Below are 7,065 nucleotides of genomic sequence, written 5' to 3' on the forward strand. Positions count from 1 at the left end.
TCAATAAAACATGGTGTCTCCCCCCTCCTCAATAAAACACGGTGTCCCCCCCCTCCTCAATAAAACATGGTGTCCCCCCCTCCTCAATAAAACATGGTGTCTCCCCCCTCCTCAATAAAACATGGTGTCCCCCCCTCCTCAATAAAACACGGTGTCCCCCCCTCCTCAATAAAACATGGTGTCCCCCCCTCCTCAATAAAACACGGTGTCTCCCCCCTCCTCAATAAAACATGGTGTCCCCCCCTCCTCAATAAAACATGGTGTCCCCCCTCCTCAATAAAACATGGTGTACCCCCCCCCTCCTCAATAAAACATGGTGTCCCCCCCCTCCTCAATAAAACATGGTGTCTCCCCCCCTCCTCAATAAAACATGGTGTCCCCCCCTCATCAATAAAACATGGTGTCACCCCCCCCCTCCTCAATAAAACATGGTGTCACCCCTCCTCAATAAAACATGGTGTCCCCCCTCCTCAATAAAACACGGTGTCTCCCCCCTCCTCAATAAAACATGGTGTCCCCCCCTCCTCAATAAAACATGGTGTCCCCCCTCCTCAATAAAACATGGTGTCCCCCCTCCTCAATAAAACATGGTGTCCCCCCCTCCTCAATAAAACATGGTGTCCCCCCCTCCTCAATAAAACACGGTGTCTCCCCCCTCCTCAATAAAACATGGTGTCTCCCCCCCTCCTCAATAAAACATGGTGTCCCCCCCCTCCTCAATAAAACATGGTGTCTCCCCCCCTCCTCAATAAAACATGGTGTCCCCCCTCCTCAATAAAACATGGTGTCCCCCCTCCTCAATAAAACATGGTGTCCCCCCCTCCTCAATAAAACATGGTGTCTCCCCCTCCTCAATAAAACATGGTGTCCCCCCCCTCCTCAATAAAACATGGTGTCCCCCCCTCCTCAATAAAACATGGTGTCTCCCCTCCTCAATAAAACATGGTGTCCCCCCCTCCTCAATAAAACATGGTGTACCCCCCCTCCTCAATAAAACATGGTGTCCCCCCCTCCTCAATAAAACATGGTGTCCCCCCCCTCCACAATAAAACATGGTGTCCCCCCCCTCCTCAATAAAACATGGTGTCACCCCCCTCCTCAATAAAACACGGTGTCACCCCCTCCCTCAATAAAACATGGTGTCCCCCCTCCTCAATAAAACATGGTGTACCCCCCCCTCCTCAATAAAACATGGTGTCCCCCCCTCCTCAATAAAACATGGTGTCCCCCCTCCTCCTCAATAAAACATGGTGTCCCCCCTCCTCAATAAAACATGGTGTCCCCCCCCCTCCTCAATAAAACATGGTGTCCCCCCCTCCTCAATAAAACATGGTGTCCCCCCTCCTCAATAAAACATGGTGTGTCCCCCCTCCTCAATAAAACATGGTGTCCCCCCCTCCTCAATAAAACATGGTGTCACCCTTCCTCAATAAAACATGGTGTCCCCCCCTCCTCAATAAAACATGGTGCCCCCCTCCTCAATAAAACATGGTGTCTCCCCCCCTCAATAAAACATGGTGTCCCCCCCTCCCTCAATAAAACATGGTGTCCCCCCTCCTCAATAAAACATGGTGCCCCCCCCCCTCCTCAATAAAACACGGTGTCCCCCCCCCCCCAATAAAACATGGTGTCCCCCCCTCCTCAATAAAACATGGTGTCCCCCCCTCCTCAATAAAACATGGTGTCCCCCCCCTCCTCAATAAAACATGGTGCCCCCCCCTCCTCAATAAAACATGGTGTCACCCCCTCCTCAATAAAACATGGTGTCCCCCCCTCCTCAATAAAACATGGTGTCCCCCCCTCCTCAATAAAACATGGTGTCCCCCCCCCTCCTCAATAAAACATGGTGTCCCCCCCTCCTCAATAAAACATGGTGTCCCCCCCCCTCCTCAATAAAACATGGTGTCCCCCCTCCTCAATAAAACATGGTGTCCCCCCCCTCCTCAATAAAACATGGTGTCCCCCCCCTCCTCAATAAAACATGGTGTCCCCCCCCTCCTCAATAAAACATGGTGTCCCCCCCCTCAATAAAACATGGTGTCCCCCCCCCTCCTCAATAAAACATGGTGTCCCCCCCTCCTCAATAAAACATGGTGTCCCCCCCTCCTCAATAAAACATGGTGTCCCCCCCTCCTCAATAAAACATGGTGTCTCCCCCCCTCAATAAAACATGGTGTCCCCCCCTCCCTCAATAAAACATGGTGTCCCCCCTCCTCAATAAAACATGGTGTCCTCCCCCCCTCCTCAATAAAACATGGTGTCCCCCCCTCCTCAATAAAACACGGTGTCCCCCCTCCTCAATAAAACATGGTGTCCCCCCCTCCTCAATAAAACATGGTGTCCCCCCCCCTCCTCAATAAAACATGGTGTCCCCCCCCTCCTCAATAAAACATGGTGTCCCCCCCTCCTCAATAAAACATGGTGTCCCCCCCTCAATAATACATGGTGCCCCCCCTCCTCAATAAAACATGGTGTCCCCCCCTCCTCAATAAAACATGGTGTCCCCCCTCCTCAATAAAACATGGTGTCCCCCCCTCCTCAATAAAACATGGTGTCCCCCCTCCTCAATAAAACATGGTGTCCCCCCCTCCTCAATAAAACATGGTGTCCCCCCCTCCTCAATAAAACACGGTGTCTCCCCCCTCCTCAATAAAACATGGTGTCTCCCCCCCTCCTCAATAAAACATGGTGTCCCCCCTCCTCAATAAAACATGGTGTCTCCCCCCCTCCTCAATAAAACATGGTGTCCCCCCCTCCTCAATAAAACATGGTGTCTCCCCCTCCTCAATAAAACATGGTGTCCCCCCCTCCTCAATAAAACACGGTGTCCCCCCTCCTCAATAAAACATGGTGTCCCCCCCTCCTCAATAAAACATGGTGTCCCCCCCTCAATAATACATGGTGCCCCCCCCTCCTCAATAAAACATGGTGTCCCCCCTCCTCAATAAAACATGGTGTCCCCCCCTCCTCAATAAAACATGGTGTCCCCCCCTCCTCAATAAAACACGGTGTCTCCCCCCTCCTCAATAAAACATGGTGTCTCCCCCCCTCCTCAATAAAAAATGGTGTCCCCCCCTCCTCAATAAAACATGGTGTCTCCCCCCCTCCTCAATAAAACATGGTGTCCCCCCTCCTCAATAAAACATGGTGTCCCCCCTCCTCAATAAAACATGGTGTCCCCCCCTCCTCAATAAAACATGGTGTCTCCCCCTCCTCAATAAAACATGGTGTCCCCCCCCTCCTCAATAAAACATGGTGTCCCCCCCTCCTCAATAAAACATGGTGTCTCCCCCTCCTCAATAAAACATGGTGTCCCCCCCTCCTCAATAAAACACGGTGTCTCCCCCTCCTCAATAAAACATGGTGTCCCCCCCCTCCTCAATAAAACATGGTGTCCCCCCCTCCTCAATAAAACATGGAGTCCCCCCTCCTCAATAAAACATGGTGTCCCCCCCTCCTCAATAAAACATGGTGTCCCCCCCCCTCCTCAATAAAACATGGTGTCCCCCCTCCTCCTCAATAAAACATGGTGTACCCCCCCCCCCTCAATAAAACATGGTGTCCCCCCCTCCTCAATAAAACATGGTGTCCCCCCCCTCCTCAATAAAACATGGTGTCCCCCCTCCTCCTCAATAAAACATGGTGTCCCCCCCTCCTCAATAAAACATGGTGTCCCCCCCCCTCCTCAATAAAACATGGTGTCCCCCCCCTCCTCAATAAAACATGGTGTCCCCCCCTCCTCAATAAAACATGGTGTCCCCCCCTCCTCAATAAAACATGGTGTCCCCCCTTCCTCAATAAAACATGGTGTCCCCCCCTCCTCAATAAAACATGGTGTCTCCCCCCCTCCTCAATAAAACATGGTGTCCCCCCCTCCTCAATAAAACATGGTGTCCCCCCCCTCCTCAATAAAACATGGTGTCCCCCCCTCCTCAATAAAACACGGTGTCCCCCCTCCTCAATAAAACATGGTGTCACCCCCCTCCTCAATAAAACATGGTGTCCCCCCTCCTCAATAAAACATGGTGTCCCCCCCTCCTCAATAAAACATGGTGTCCCCCCCCTCCTCAATAAAACATGGTGTCCCCCCTCCTCAATAAAACATGGTGTCCCCCCCTCCTCAATAAAACATGGTGTCCCCCCCTCCTCAATAAAACACGGTGTCTCCCCCCTCCTCAATAAAACATGGTGTCTCCCCCCCTCCTCAATAAAACATGGTGTCCCCCCCCCTCCTCAATAAAACATGGTGTCTCCCCCCCTCCTCAATAAAACATGGTGTCCCCCCCCTCCTCAATAAAACATGGTGTCTCCCCCTCCTCAATAAAACATGGTGTCCCCCCCTCCTCAATAAAACACGGTGTCCCCCCTCCTCAATAAAACATGGTGTCCCCCCCTCCTCAATAAAACATGGTGTCCCCCCCTCAATAATACATGGTGTCCCCCCCTCCTCAATAAAACACGGTGTCCCCCCTCCTCAATAAAACATGGTGTCCCCCCCTCCTCAATAAAACATGGTGTCCCCCCTCCTCAATAAAACATGGTGTCCCCCCCTCCTCAATAAAACATGGTGTCCCCCCTCCTCAATAAAACATGGTGTCCCCCCCTCCTCAATAAAACATGGTGTCCCCCCCTCCTCAATAAAACACGGTGTCTCCCCCCTCCTCAATAAAACATGGTGTCCCCCCCCTCCTCAATAAAACATGGTGTCCCCCCCCCCCCTCAATAAAACATGGTGTCCCCCCCCTCCTCAATAAAACATGGTGTACCCCCCTCCTCAATAAAACATGGTGTCCCCCCCTCCTCAATAAAACATGGTGTCTCCCCCTCCTCAATAAAACATGGTGTCTCCCCCCCTCCTCAATAAAACATGGTGTCCCCCCTCCTCCTCAATAAAACATGGTGTCCCCCCCCTCAATAAAACATGGTGTCTCCCCCCCTCCTCAATAAAACATGGTGTACCCCCCTCCTCAATAAAACATGGTGTCCCCCCCTCCTCAATAAAACATGGTGTCTCCCCCTCCTCAATAAAACATGGTGTACCCCCCTCCTCAATAAAACATGGTGTCCCCCCTCCTCCTCAATAAAACATGGTGTCCCCCCCCCCTCAATAAAACATGGTGTCCCCCCCCCCTCAATAAAACATGGTGTCTCCCCCCCTCCTCAATAAAACATGGTGTCCCCCCCTCCTCAATAAAACATGGTGTCTCCCCCCCTCCTCAATAAAACATGGTGTCCCCCCTCCTCAATAAAACATGGTGTCCCCCCTCCTCAATAAAACATGGTGTCCCCCCCTCCTCAATAAAACATGGTGTCTCCCCCTCCTCAATAAAACATGGTGTCCCCCCCCTCCTCAATAAAACATGGTGTCCCCCCCTCCTCAATAAAACATGGTGTCTCCCCCTCCTCAATAAAACATGGTGTCCCCCCCTCCTCAATAAAACACGGTGTCTCCCCCTCCTCAATAAAACATGGTGTCCCCCCCCTCCTCAATAAAACATGGTGTCTCCCCCTCCTCAATAAAACATGGTGTCCCCCCCCCTCCTCAATAAAACATGGTGTCCCCCCCTCCTCAATAAAACATGGTGTCCCCCCCTCCTCAATAAAACATGGTGTCCCCCCTTCCTCAATAAAACATGGTGTCCCCCCCTCCTCAATAAAACATGGTGTCTCCCCCCCTCCTCAATAAAACATGGTGTCCCCCCCTCCTCAATAAAACATGGTGTCCCCCCCCTCCTCAATAAAACATGGTGTCCCCCCCTCCTCAATAAAACACGGTGTCCCCCCTCCTCAATAAAACATGGTGTCACCCCCCTCCTCAATAAAACATGGTGTCCCCCCTCCTCAATAAAACATGGTGTCCCCCCCTCCTCAATAAAACATGGTGTCCCCCCCTCCTCAATAAAACATGGTGTCCCCCCTCCTCAATAAAACATGGTGTCCCCCCCTCCTCAATAAAACATGGTGTCCCCCCCCTCCTCAATAAAACACGGTGTCTCCCCCCTCCTCAATAAAACATGGTGTCTCCCCCCCTCCTCAATAAAACATGGTGTCCCCCCCTCCTCAATAAAACATGGTGTCTCCCCCCCTCCTCAATAAAACATGGTGTCCCCCCCTCCTCAATAAAACATGGTGTCTCCCCCTCCTCAATAAAACATGGTGTCCCCCCCTCCTCAATAAAACACGGTGTCCCCCCTCCTCAATAAAACATGGTGTCCCCCCCTCCTCAATAAAACATGGTGTCCCCCCCTCAATAATACATGGTGTCCCCCCCTCCTCAATAAAACACGGTGTCCCCCCTCCTCAATAAAACATGGTGTCCCCCCCTCCTCAATAAAACATGGTGTCCCCCCTCCTCAATAAAACATGGTGTCCCCCCCTCCTCAATAAAACATGGTGTCCCCCCTCCTCAATAAAACATGGTGTCCCCCCCTCCTCAATAAAACATGGTGTCCCCCCCTCCTCAATAAAACACGGTGTCTCCCCCCTCCTCAATAAAACATGGTGTCCCCCCCCTCCTCAATAAAACATGGTGTCCCCCCCCCTCCTCAATAAAACATGGTGTCCCCCCCCTCCTCAATAAAACATGGTGTACCCCCCTCCTCAATAAAACATGGTGTCCCCCCCCCTCAATAAAACATGGTGTCTCCCCCTCCTCAATAAAACATGGTGTCCCCCCCCTCCTCAATAAAACATGGTGTACCCCCCTCCTCAATAAAACATGGTGTCCCCCCCTCCTCAATAAAACATGGTGTCTCCCCCTCCTCAATAAAACATGGTGTACCCCCCTCCTCAATAAAACATGGTGTCCCCCCTCCTCCTCAATAAAACATGGTGTCCCCCCCCTCAATAAAACATGGTGTCTCCCCCCCTCCTCAATAAAACATGGTGTCCCCCCTCCTCAATAAAACATGGTGTCCCCCCTCCTCAATAAAACATGGTGTCCCCCCCTCCTCAATAAAACATGGTGTCTCCCCCTCCTCAATAAAACATGGTGTCCCCCCCCTCCTCAATAAAACATGGTGTCCCCCCCTCCTCAATAAAACATGGTGTCTCCCCCTCCTCAAT

The sequence above is a fragment of the Rana temporaria genome, chromosome 13 (genome assembly GCF_905171775.1).
Source record: "Rana temporaria chromosome 13, aRanTem1.1, whole genome shotgun sequence".
NCBI classification, from domain to species: domain Eukaryota; kingdom Metazoa; phylum Chordata; class Amphibia; order Anura; family Ranidae; genus Rana; species Rana temporaria.